The sequence below is a fragment of the Stegostoma tigrinum genome, chromosome 2, assembly GCF_030684315.1.
Source record: "Stegostoma tigrinum isolate sSteTig4 chromosome 2, sSteTig4.hap1, whole genome shotgun sequence".
NCBI lineage: Eukaryota > Metazoa > Chordata > Chondrichthyes > Orectolobiformes > Stegostomatidae > Stegostoma > Stegostoma tigrinum.
Window position 1 is genome coordinate 8,913,897 of NC_081355.1, and position 14,029 is coordinate 8,927,925.

Below are 14,029 nucleotides of genomic sequence, written 5' to 3' on the forward strand. Positions count from 1 at the left end.
AGATATGAGAGATCTTTTTCACCCAGACTGCGGTAGAAATATGAAACGTGCTACCCGAGATGGTGAAGGAGATTCTGTCGCAACATTGAAGAAGCATCTGCATGAGCACTTAAAATGCAAGGGCATATGAACCAAATGTGGGTAAATCAGACTAATGTAGTTTAGTATTGGCTGGTCAGCATAGACATGGTGGGCCCGAGGGTCTGGTTCTATACTGTACGACTTTGAATCGAAATGTTAAGTCTGTTTTTCTCTTTCCACTAATGCTACCGGAATGTTTTTTTTGTTTCCAATTGCCAGCATCCATTGTTAATTTCAGACCTGACCATATTGTTCTGATTCCACATGTGGATTTTTGCACTGCACTCTGTGGGACAGGTCGGGAAATCAAAAGAGGGAGAGAGAGAAAAAAATACAAGGGGGCGGGCGAAAAAGGCAGCGGTTTCCAATGGGTTGGACCTTGAGTGGATGTGAGAGACAAGTTTCACTTCCCCCATGGTGAGCGGTATTGGCTGACGTAACGTTGAGTGTTAAGTCTCCGCCCCTGACAAGCAAAGAGATCCTGTTGAAGCGAGCAGCATGGGGAAGGGAAGCCGGGGCTTGGCTCTGTTTGCATTGGTGGAATAAAGAGTTGGCGGCTGCCGGATAGCGTGAGTTTTTAAATCCCGCTAGGGCTGGTGTTGAGCCGGCTTGGCCAGCGAAACAGACGGCAAGTGGAGTGAATGCTTGTTCCTCACTGGATCCACACGCCCCAGTGTAGACCGATGTTGTGACACAGTGCGAAAGAGGAGGAAACTGAAGGCTGGGCGCATTAATGAAGACTGGGACATGGAAAGTGGACAAAAGACTATAGCAGCGCTGTAGAAGGACGGGCGAGTCGCACAGAGGTCACAAAGGTACTGGTGGTAGTGGGGAAATTATTTAAATAGCGCTTCTCTCTGAGAACCCGGAGACTCAAAGGAGACAAACACAGAGGTCGAAGAGGACACAGCAAGGACTGGACAGCTAACTGGCAACTGGGAAAACCGACTCGATTTTTGTTGAAAAAGTCTATACCCCGAGAACACTCAGTAAGTACGAACACATAAGCTAGTGTCGTGTGAATTCTGACCTTCAGTATTACTTGATATGCTGTCCATTGCAGAGGAAGCCATATGGAGGCGGGAGGGCTTTCATCTCCCTCTCCCCTCCCCTTGAGTATGAATGCCAGAGAGTGAACAATGTCATTAAAATGAGCTGAGCTCGATTATCATCAGAATTGGAGGCTGACTGTCAGTAACAGCGTCTTGGTGAAATGAGAGCGCTTTTGTTTTTCTGTGTGCGTTTTGTGTATTTCTTTAATGCGGCTAGCCTGCCCACTTCTTCTGTCGACGAGGGGTGTTATTTTTGAGAAATTGCAGTTCCAGCACAATGGAAAGTGAACGGGTTTCTAGTCCTCCTCTGCTGTTTGCAGTGCGGTGACGACAGGAGAGCTGAACGATTGATTGTGGTGTAATGAGGTTGTGTGTGCGTGTTTTTATTTATTTATATAATATGTATGGCATTTGGATGCACAGACGTGTCTCCAGTATTTTGCTATACGTGGTGGCTCAAGTAACAAGGTATACCTTGGTTGAAGTGTCATCAACAGCGCTATCAAGCAGTATCTGTTCAGCAATAACCTGTTCACTGATGCCCAATTTAGGTTCTGCCAGGGCCACTCAGCACCTGACCTCATTACAGCCTTCATTCAAACATGGAACAAGAGAGGTGAATTCCAGAGATGAGTTGAGACTGACAGACTTGATCTATCTTTTGAAGCTGCATTAGACTGAATATGGCATCCAGGAGCCATAGGAAAACTTGAATTCATGGGTATTGGGGCCAATCTCTCTCGAGTCATGCTTGGCATGTAGGAAGATTCTTGTGGTTGTTGGCCAGTTATCTTGGTTCCAGGACATGTCTGCAGGAGTTCCTCAGAGCAGTGCCCTTGCCCCAATTATCTTCAGCTTCAGTGACCACCTGTCCATCATAAGATCGGAAGTGGGGATATTTTGCTGATGATTCCTGAACATTTGGCATTTGCAACTCGGATATTGACACAGTCCATAGCCAGATGCAATAAGATCTGGACGATATCCAGGCTTGGACTGACAAGTGGCAAGTGTTGCACTAGTGTTATAAATACCACATAATGACCCTTTCCAATAAGAGACAATCCAATTATCACCCCATGACATCCACTCTCCACCATCGACACTCAGCTGTGCGTACGATCTAGAAGATGCATGACAGAAATTCAAAGATCCTGAGATGATACCTTCCAAACCCAAGTTTACAAGGGCAACAGATAGATGGAAACACCACCATCTGCAAGTTCCTCTCGAAGCTACTCATCATCCTGACTTGAAAATATATCACTGTAAATTCCTCCCTAAGGGCATTCTGAGTCAACCCACAGCATGTGGACCACAGTTATTCAAGAAGGTAGCTTGCTACTTACTGCCTTTTTCAAGGGCAACTAGTCACCCACAACAATAATACTGGTTCAGCCAGAAAAGCCCATCTCCCATGTACAAATAGAAACACCAATACCTGAGTTTTATAAATAGAGATTGAAAGCAAGGATGTTATGATTTGAAAAAAAATTAGTTTAGCTTCAGCTGGGGATATTGCCCTATTCTGTCTCCTGCCCTTTGGGAAATGCTCCCAGGCATTTTGAGGGGGCAGAAAAGTATTGAGAATGATGCCAAAGATGAGGGATTTTGGTTACATTGGATAGATTAGGAAATGACACCAGCTTCCATGGAGAGGAAGTTTGGTGCTCAAAATTGAGAGGAGTCTGAGCATAGTAGAGAAAAGAACCTCTTTTCCACTGGCAGAGGACATTAAGTTTTAGGTGACTGACTATTGGTGACAGGAGAAACTTTTTTTTAAATTGCTCATTAAGAGATTGGGATACACAACTTGAGAGTATGGTGGAGGCAGATTTCAGTTGTGGCTTCCAAAAGAAGTGGGCCACTATCTGAAAATAGACAAATTTCAGGGTTAAATTGTTGGAACAGGGCTGTAAAACAGGCTGAGTGCTCTTGCAGAGAGCTAGTGTGGGGATACGAAGGGCCAAATGGCGTCATGAATGCTGGAGCCATTCCCATGTATTTTTAATGAGTGTGAAAGGGGTATAGAGAGAAAAAAGCAGGCTGATTTAAAAACAAATTAAATGCCTGCTTTAGTGAGTCCTGGCTAATCCTAATGGAAACTGGCTCAGCTGTTTTTAAATCACTTTGACCATGAGCAGTTGTCAGTATGAAATTTGAGCTGATACTTCAATTCAATCCCTTTTTTTGGTTGTTTTGCCTTGTGATGTTTGTTTCACACATTACAATGACACCACAAAGCAGGAACTGTCTTTCTTGTCCTGTACCATACTTCACAATTTGATGGGGGTGCAGATTAATCTGCACCCATCTCAGGTTGCCCAGCTAGTTTTGACTGACTGGTAAACGGCTGAGCTGTTCAGGTATAGAGTGTTCTGCCCTAGTGTCTAGTCGTGACTGCTTTCAGCTCTGATGGTGCGAAGAAAGAAAACTGCTTTTGCTTGTTTTGGCATCACAGACTAATGTTTATATTCCACCAACATTTAAGTGGGTAGCATCAGCTAAACCAGGCCAGCAAACTTGCACTTACAGGGGTGATTAGAGTTGTCGTGAGCAGGTTGGGGAGTGGAAGAAAGGAAATCACACCGGAATCCTTTGCTGAATACATACCCAAATGGATGTTGGGTTACAGAAGGATCAGCTGTAGTCCTCTGTTAGTAAAGTAGCTGCTGGTAGTCTGTTAATGGCTGCTTGCTCCCCAGAGGAGATTCTGACTCTCACTGAAATCACTTTGTTTATAGAATGCAGTATCTTTATATTTTTAAAGTTACACCTATAAAGAAAATCATCGAGCTGTGCATAAAATGAAGCAAGTTAAAAAATCTAAAGGCATAACATGTTTAATAATATCTTTTCTCTGTTCATATATAGATTGTTCTCATCAGCATGCATGTACCATACTTTTATTCTAATGACATCGATTATGGAAGCAGATGTTTACTAAACGTGGAGACCAGAACTCAAACGCAGGGGGTTGGAAGAAAATCCACCAATTTGCTTTAAAAGCCTGCAACAGAAGGCTGTTATGTTTTTTGACCTGTCCTTTCCTTCTGAAAATGAATGAAGCAGGTTCAGGGTTGACAGGCAATAACTATGAGCTGAAGTGCTGAGAATCAGCAGACCTGTTTGCTGCAGGACCCCCAGTATGTTGTATATACCTGGCAAACCGATCCATTTACTTTGCAGAAGAGGTTTCTGGTTTGAAGAAAGGGAACAGGAATTGGCTAACTGTACCATTTAGTCAGCTGCATGCCATAGTCCCTCACCAAGCAACATCTTTACAAATGACCCATTCTAATTCTTTTGTCAAATCCAATGCCGACTAGATAATGTGCCAGAAAATACATTCTGCAGATGGATGTGTAAATATTTTGGATTGTTTTACATCAAAAGATGGGAGCTGAGGCTGGTGAAAAGGGGAGTGTATGTGATGCTGTTGTCAAGTACTGCTTATTGATTTTGATTGTGGAGGAGTCCTTGAAATAGGCATTCCTGTGTACACTGTGGTGGTCAAAAATGGAATTTGATAAAAGGTGGACTGAAAATGAATGTAGTAAAAAGAGGCAATTCAGAGAAGGTCCACTAGATAAATTCCAGAGATGAAAGGCTTGGTTTATGAGGAGAGATTAGAACACAGGCTTAAACTACTCATTCTAATGAGAATAGGCTTAATGAGACAAAATCTGTTTAAGGTATATAAGATGTTTAAAGGGGGTTGATAAAGTCTGTGTAGAGTGGATGTCTCCCCTTGTAAGTAATCTAGAAAGGGAGGTCATAGTTTTAGGCTAAAGGGTGACAGCTTTAGATCAGATGAGGACTTACTTATTTCAGAGACCATAAGACAGAGGAGTGGAAGTAATGCCATTCGGCCCATCAAGTCCACTCCCCCATTTAAATCATGGCTGATGGGCATTTCAACTCCACTTCCCTGCACTCTCCCCATAGCCCTTGATTCCTTCTGAGATCAAGAATTTGTTGATCTCTGCCTTGAAGGCATCCAACGTCCACTGGCCTCCCAAAGGGTCATGAATCTGTGGGGCTTGCTACCCCAAAGTATGGTGAATGTTGGGACACTGCATAAGTTTGAGGAAAGACTGATTCTTAATCAATAATGGTTTAAACAGTTTTAGGGAACAAGCAGGAAAGTGGAGTTGAGGTCGTGATTAGAGCAGCCATGATTGTATTAAATGGTGGAGCAGGCTTGAGGGGTTGAATTACCTACTCCTGCTCCTAGTTTTTGTGTTCTATACTTTGTGTAAGAGAAACTGTCAGCTGTTTGTCTGACCCAAAAGGATATGCTCCTTAATCGCTCGCGTTTCATTGATTATGTGAATGAACCCAGGAATTGCATTGTTCTTCGGTTTTTTTTAACCTTCATTTGTTCAATTTTATTGTGGATTGTAAATGTCAGTCTTTGGCCTTGAATGAGAGGGCACCTTTTTTTCTCCTGGTATATTGTATAACTAAGACTGTGTGTGTTTATTTTCACCCCTCTATCATTGCCTATCTCTGACCCTGCTTTGCCTCAGGTGTTCCAGTTATAATCCATGCCTTTTTTATTCCCTCTTGGATTTGATTATGCCAATGCTGTCCCATCTGGCCTCCCTTGAGATCTGCTATATCTGCTTCCCCTTAATCAACCTAGCAATAAATTGTTCACCCGTCACCCCTGTGCTTTGTGACCTATATAGGCTTCTGGTCTGGCAATGCCTCCGTTTTTAAAAGTTGCCTCCTTGTTGCTGAGTCCCTCAGCATGCTTGAGCCACCTATCTCTAGAATCTCCTGCAGCTCTTCTTGTTTTGAGGTATTGGCACACCTCCAATTTTACCACTTGTGCGCACGCCACTGATTTTGGTCTCTCCCATCCCCTAGCCAACTCAATCCTAAGCTTTGAAATGCTGTCCGTGAACTTTCCTCATGTCTTTGCCAACCTGTTTCTTTCTCAATGCTGTTTTTAAACCTCATCACCTGTCTGAAAATTATCTTGATTCTTTGCATCAAAATTTGTTGGATCCAGTGAATTGGGTTGGATTGCTTTGCTGTGTTTGAGGTGCTTTTATAAATACCAGCTGATATTTGTGGCACAAGATCAATAGGATCATCAGTGTATAACTCTCAGTGGCCTTCAAGTGCTTTTGAAGGCTGACCTTGTCCATAGCTAGAAGAATTGTCAACCCCAGTATCCAGTGTAGGTGACTGTAGTTATCTACAGCATCATGAGAGGCAGAGAGCAAAGTATCTTGAGAGCGTCATTTGTGTTTCTGGAATAAGTTGTCTCTTAATTTATGTTCTGAAGTTACACTGACGCCATTCCCAAACCAAAATGAGATGGAAGTATATCCTGCACACACTGTTGAAATGCTGAGTGCAAAATTGTCCTTGTGCATATTTGTCCAACCCACCCCCTTTCCCCATGTTTCCTTGACAGTATCCATGACAGCACTTGCATTCCTGACTTGAAGCATTTAGCTTCCAAATAGTTGAACAAAATTAAAGCTTTTTGATTGAAGTGAACTGTTGTTTTCAGCATTAACCACCAGTCCAGTGCCGATGTTTTTAAATCTGAATGATCCGTTAGTGAAAGGTTTTGTAGTTTGTGGGGGGGAGAAATTTATTTTTGAACGGTGTTGTGTTTTTTAAAACGTGTGTGTGTGTGTGTGTATATAATGCAGCTTCTCTGACAAAGCCACAAATAGGTGGTTTGTTTGGAGGCAAGAATGTACTGAGAGCAAAGCCCATAGTAATTTGGTTTTGCTTTGTGTTTGTTGGGTTGTAAGGCACAGTACTATGGAATAATGTGGTCATAGTGTGCATTAGTGTTGGTTTCTGAATATACTAGTGACTGATCATCAGAGTTAAGATAGAACAAACAGTTGTTTGTCTGAAATTAAATGCAAAAACGTTCATTGCTATTAACCTTCTTAATGGTTTCTCTCTGAGAATCACAGAATATTTGCAGTGTGGAAGCAGGCCATGTGGCCTATTTGAGTCCACACTAACACTGCCCCCCCCCCCCCCCCCCCATCCTATCCCTGTAACTCTGCATTTCCAATGGCTAATCCACCCAACCTGAACATCCCTGGATACTATGGGCAATTTCCCATGGTTAATCTACCTTACCTGCACATCTCTTCAAGTAATCCTGAGGAAATCGATGCAATCACGGGGAAGACGTGCAAACTCCACACAGTCACCTGAGGCTGGAATCAAACCCAGGTCCCTGGCTCTGTGCGGCAGTAGTACTGGCCACTGAGCCGCTGTGCGGCTTTCTCATGTGTGCTTTTATACTTTTTTTTTGAGAGTTAAGCATAAACAAATCCAGAGCCTCCTGCTGAGGAGCATACTTAATGCTTCTTCAGTAAAATACTTGGGTGGGGCGGGGGGGAGGAGGGAGGGAAATTTATAATCCCATGTGAAGAGTTCTGAATTTGGAATCCCACTGGATGCTGGAAAAATCTTGCAATTCCATCCAACTGTATATAATACAGTAACATTCAACAGCTGAGCTTTGTAAATTGAAAAGTCATTTCATATTTCATGCTTTAAAATCAGAATATTAAATAAATAAACCAAATTTTCTGATCATTCTGAAAAATGACATTTTTGCCATAACACTTGACAGCGCTTCCAACTTTGTAAGTTGCCCAGTGAAATGACTTGAATTGTTTGTATCTGGCTTTTTTAAATAGCAGACTGCGACCTCTCAAAGCTGTGCTGATGTGAGCCACATGTGAAGAGCAGTAAATGTAGGTGACTACATTTGGATAACCATCTTTCCTGGGTGGATTCCTTGAAGAGTTCAGACGGCCAAAATAAATCAAAAATGTTGTATTGACATTGGCCTGTATGAAACATTCCCTTTATGGGCAATGATATCTGCAGCCAGAACATTAGACTTTTGAACAATTGTGTATGTGCATTTAGTTCTTGCATTGCTACTGTTGGCCTGAAGCCTGATGTAAGATGAGAAAAGGGCAGATTCTTGTTGTGCTGTACAAGTGGTTTGGTCACTTTAGCTGTTGCAAGATTTCATTTTAGAACAAATTTGTAGGTTTTAAACAGCTGCTGAGAAATTCTTCTCACACTTGCACTAATTTTCAAAACTACTAATTGCTTAAAATGATTACATTGTCTGTTTAGGGTGTCATGCTTTACATCGGGACTACTGGGGTTTTACTTGTGTTTAAAGCTTAAAATAGTCCAAAACACATGTTTTACAACTTTTAACCCTGTTTTGGTTTTCGATTAACTGACTACTGAATCATCTTGTGGCTTATGTTACATAATCCTTTGCTTCTGCCGTTTTATTTAAATAACATAACACTATCCTTCTGTCAACTGCAGCAGTTCACTTATTTACAGTTTATCATTCTGGTGGAATAAATGTTTTGTATAGGAACTTGGTTTGGGTGGGGAGTGATGTTGAGAAGTGCTGAGAAGGCTTACTACATTAATATTTGAAATGAGTGGATTGCCTTGATGAGGAAAGGCCAGACAAGGTAGGCATGTATCCTGTAGAGTTTAGAGGGGTCAGTGGTGCCTTAATTAGAGTCATAGACTCATACAGCACAGAAACACACCCTTCAGCCCAAATCATCCATGCCTTCAAATATCCTAAAAAAGTCTAGTCTTATTTACCAGCATTTACCCCTTTTCCCTCTTAAACCATCCTATTAATATGCCCATCCAGATTTTAAATGTTGTGGTTGTACCAGCTTCCATCACTTCCTCTGGCAGCTCATGACATGCATGCACCCTTTGCGTGGAAAAAGTTATCCCTTAAGTCCCTTTTTAAATCATTCCCCTGTAGCCTTAAACCTACGCCGTCTAGCTTTGTACTCTCCCACCCAGGGAAAAGACCATGTCTACTTACCCTAACCGTTCCCCTCATGATTTTATAAACCTCGAGAAAGGTCACCCCTCAGACTCATGTGCTCCAGGGAAAATAGCCCCAGTCTATTCAGCCTCTCCCTATATGTAGCTCAAATCCTCCAGCCCTGGCAACATCCATGTAAATCTTTTCTGAACCCTTTCATGTTTCACAACATCCTTCATATAGCTAGGAGACCAGAATTGCCTGCAGTATTCCAAAAGTGGCCTAATCGATGTCCTGTACATCCGCAACTTGACCTCCCAACTCTGATACTACAATGCACTGGCCATTAAAGGCAAGCATACCGTAAATATATAAAAGTCTCTGATGGTAATTGACCAGGAGGATATTGAAAGGATGTTTCTTGTGGAAGAAATGGAAACTGGGGGTCATAATTTAAAAATAAGGATGCACACATTTAAAATAGATGAGGAAACTTTTTGATTCCCCCCACCCCCCCCCCCCTCTCCCCCGAGGAATGAGTGTTTTGAATTCCCTTCCTCAAAAAAAAAACAGCAAATGCGGAATCTTGAAATATTTCCAGAGGAAGATTTGAGATAAAGGTAGGTTTAGATCTTGATTACCTTTAGGGATAAAAGATACTCCTGAGGTATGCAGAAATGTAGTGTTAAGATTAAATCAGATCAGTCATAATTTTAAGGAATGGTAGGGCAGGTTTGAGTGGCCAAGTACCTGACTCGTGTTCCTTGTTTGTATTTTCATAACGCCATCTGTACAACCTTTATAAGACAAACCTCTTATTGCAGGTATGTTGTGTGGTCTTGGCAGATGAAAACTGTTTTGCTATCATAACAAGGTGTAAAGGGATGAACACAGCAGGCCAGACAGCATCAGAGGAGCTGGAGAGCTGACATTTTGGGCCTGGACACTTCCTCACCTTGTTATCTCAGACTCCAGCATCGGCAGTTTCTACTATCTCTTGCTACCATTTTTTAATATGAAAAAGTACTTGTATAATTTCTAAAGTCTTAGATAAACAAGTACAGAAAATATAGGCATTTTGTGCTTGACAGCTTGATGTGCCATAATGTGAGCACATTCTCACACCAACTCCCTCCCCTAGCAATACAAGAAGTTAGTCCTTTGAGCATGTTTCATATTTAGTGACATTGTGATTTATCTGTCATTTAACTGTTAACCAAAGTTGTTGAGATACAGAAAAAGGAAATGAATTAATCCAATTTTAGAACCAGCCATCCTTCTTGATCAATTGCTACTTATTTAAGAAAGTTCCAAGCTTCTCATGCTGTGTGTAATAGTGTCCCCTAATTTCACTCCTTAATTTGGGCTCTAACTTTTTAAGACCCTTGTCTGCTCACCCAAGATTCACCATGTTACCAGAATAACTTATTGCATTCCCTGGGGTTCTGCGCTTGAAAACCTAGTGTTAGTGAAATCGAATGGAACAATCAAATAGGTTCCTGGTTTCCAGTTGTGACTTCCTACTACACTTTCTTATAGTTTGCCTGGGAGGTGGGGGGAGGAAATGCACAGAATTAGTAGTTTATAATAATGGATGATCAACTGCACTGCTGTTTTTAATATAATGGAAGGGGGAACTGGATCCAATTTGGATGAGAATGATTTTAGCTTCTCAAAAGTGAAATTGAGCCACATCAGATGCATCGGTGTGTTGTCATCGACCCAACCGTCTTGAAATTGAATTGAGTAATAACTTTTTACGAAGATCTATTTTTAGGAAAGCTTATTTAGCCCAGCAGCTTGTTCGCTGACTAGCAGTTTGATTGCAGCAGGGAAGCAAACACAATAGTTAAATATGCAGTCAAGAAGAAGTTTCAAGAGTAGTTGGAAAATACATTTTTTGTTGGTTTTTAAAGTGTTTTTGATCTAAACTTGGTAGAAAGATTTGCATATTGATGGCCCTTTCTCTGCAACATTAAAATCTCCTCCTCTTGGTTTGAGATAATTTAAAAAAAAGTTGTCCTTCACATTTTCTTTTATGGTTTTAGAATGAATTCATTTTGTTCAATGCCAGTGATGACTGCTGTAATACCATAAAGTTAGTGCATTCCTCCATGAGTCTCCTAATGCTTTCTTTTGGTCTTCTTTTTAAATGCAGAATGGAAATAATACTGTAAATCTCAAGGTTTTTGTCAATTTAGATTTTAAATTTTAAGTTTTTAACTTAGTGTTTATAATGACTAGCTGGTGGTACCTGGTAGAAGACTTCTTCAAGCCAGATTTTCAAAACTCGACTGAAAATGTATTACTTTTAATAAATTACCACAGTTCCCCAAAAGGTTCTGGTAAACAAACGTAGCTGCTAAAAGGAGAATTAGATTAGTACTGTTGCATTGCTCGGTCTCTGGCTGTGAACTGATACCTGCTTCACATATAAACAATCATGTGTGACACCAATTCCAGGAGTGCCCCCCCCCCCCCTCACCTGGCATTCTGAAGTCCAGTTGCAGTCTGGTTTTAGTTTATAGGTAGTTTATTCAATTATATCCATACAATTTAGTTTTCTCATGATTGTGCACTTGTTTGGGATGTTATGTTAGGTATTTATTTTGATGACCTACTTGTAACTGTGCATGCCTATTGAGAGGCTCTGTTAAACTTTCATACTTCACTTCATTCCCACTTGAGCTGTCCCTATTCCAGAGTAATGGTAGAGTAATGCCTTTGTGCAATGGCAAGCCCTGGATTGTGTTTTGGATAATGTGAACAGAACAAAGTGATTTCCATTTGAAACAGGAGAGTGCATTTAATATGGATTGCCAGCATATGTGGAAACGAGGAGAAGATGGTGTGTTTATCATTCTGTTTGCATCTCTGATTTTATTTTTGATTTTAAAAATGCTACATGCTTGATTGGATAGATTTCCATATTCTGGCTGTGATAGGGAATGTGGTGGCATTGTGGTAATGTCACTGGACAGGTAATCCAAAACCACAAGTTGATGTTCTCGGGAAATGGTTTCATATCCCACCGTGGCAGGTGGTGAAACTTTAACTCTAACTCTTAAAAAGCTGGAATAAAATGCTAAGCTAAGGGTGACCATGTAACTACTGTCAATTGTTGTAAAAACCTGTCTGGTTTATTAATGCCTTATTTTAGGAAAGATAATAGGCTAAATAAATATAGCATATTGACCTCCTTGTGACTTGACACCCAGAGAAATTCCCTTTTTGGGCAATTAGGGATGGGCAAAAATTGTGCATTGGTGGCACTCAGTTCCATCTCACTACTACCTCCCCTACCCTTCCGTTGTAATGCTGCCACACCGTTTTGTCTGAAATTCAGTCCTGGCTCAGCCAAAATCTTCTGCAGTTGAGCATACCTAAATACCACAAATGTGGCACTTCTTTCTTTGGTTGCCAATGAAAGATATAAATTCCTTTAGCACGTCTTCCTAAGGTAGCAACTTGAGAGTGATTTTTAAAAAAAATTTTTTTTGTAAACTTTCACCAGCATGTAAGATGTTAAGAGGCATGTTATTACTTACAAAATCCTTTTTGTTTTTTTTTTAATGTGCACTTGTTTGGGATGTTATTTTAGATATTTAGTGATTGACTGTAGTTTTGCAGGATTAAAATCATGGACATGCCAGTCAGAACACCAAATGCTGAATCTTTTTCAAAAAAAAAAGGCACTAACATCAACAATCTACATAAACATAATGACCTCTTTAAATGTAGTTTGGCATCCTCAGCATTTCAGAAATGTAATAAGATGAACCTTGCCAGGCCAAAGAAGGAGATTTTCGGTCAAGATGGCAAGTTTGTAGGAGAGAAGGGTGGAAACAGTTTTGAAGGATTTTGAGTTTATGGCCATGGTTGTGATTTCTGTCACTAAGGGGTAGAAGGTGCAGTGGATGTATTGATGCCAGAATAGAATGCATACCGAGCCTTAAGCATTGAGAGTTCTGGAGAGGCTCCAGAGATAGTGAATGGACAAGACCGTGGAAGAATTGATTCACAAATGTTGAAATTTTGAGCTTAATGCTGGCCCAGCACTTGATATGAGTCAATAAATTAAGATATGGGCAGCATAATTTTGAATGGGCTCAAATATATGCAGGGTGAAAGATGGGAAACTATTTAAGAAAGCATTGGAATAATGAGTCTGGAGGTGATAAACGCACAGATGATATTTTCACCAGTCAGGGACTGCAGCAAGGATGTTATTAAACAATATTGTTATGGTAATGGGCTTTCTATGTTGGAAAGGATATGGGATGGTAATGGTCAAGTCTGATGCTGAGACATTAGCATGGAAAGATGTAACATGAGTGGTTAGAGCTGAGTTTTGAGAGGTGTCAAGAATGGCTTCAGACTTCAAGTGTTCAACTGCAGAAGATTTCTGGCTGACCCAGAACAGTTTTGGACAAGCAGCATGACAGCATTACAGCAAGGGTCACGGGACGTGGTGGTAAGGTGGAACTGAGTGTCATCAGAATACAAGATGAACCTTTCATCATTTCGTTGGCTGATTTAGCCAAAGGACAGCATGTGGCTGAAACACCGGAGCATAGGAAGGATGGATTCTGAAGAAAAGGTATGACAATAGAACATAGCCATTGCTAGAAATTCTTTGCCTACAATTCCAACTGCTTGCATTTCCCGCAACAGGTCCCTCACACCCCGCCCCTGCCACAACTGCCCAAAGAGGATCCCCCTCGTTCTCGCACACCACCCCACCAACCTCCGGATACAACGCATCATCCTCCGACACTTGCGCCATCTACAATCCGACCCCACCACCCAAGACATTTTTCCATCCCCACCCTTGACTGCTTTCCGGAGAGACCGCTCTCTCCGTGACTCCCTTGTTCGCTCCACACTGCCCTCCAACCCCACACACCCGGCACCTTCCCCTGCAACCGCAGGAGGTGCTACACTTGCCCCCACACCACCTCCCTCACCCCCAACCCAGGCCCCAAGATGACTTTCCATATTAAGCAGAGGTTCACCTGCACATCTGCCAATGTGGTATACTGTATCCATTGTGTACCCGGTGTGGCTCCCTCTACAT

The 14,029-nt window shown here is 41.6% G+C and overlaps 1 protein-coding gene across 1 annotated transcript in view; it reads left to right on the forward strand.

Moving 5' to 3' along the window:
- Positions 1 to 534: 534 nt before the first annotated feature.
- Positions 535 to 14,029, forward strand: part of trak1a (trafficking protein, kinesin binding 1a) — a 201,939-nt gene continuing 188,444 nt past the window's right edge. The window contains exon 1 of the mRNA XM_048550826.2: positions 535 to 1,070. The gene's annotated coding sequence lies outside the window, so the exon portion shown is untranslated. The remainder of the gene's footprint in view (positions 1,071 to 14,029) is intronic.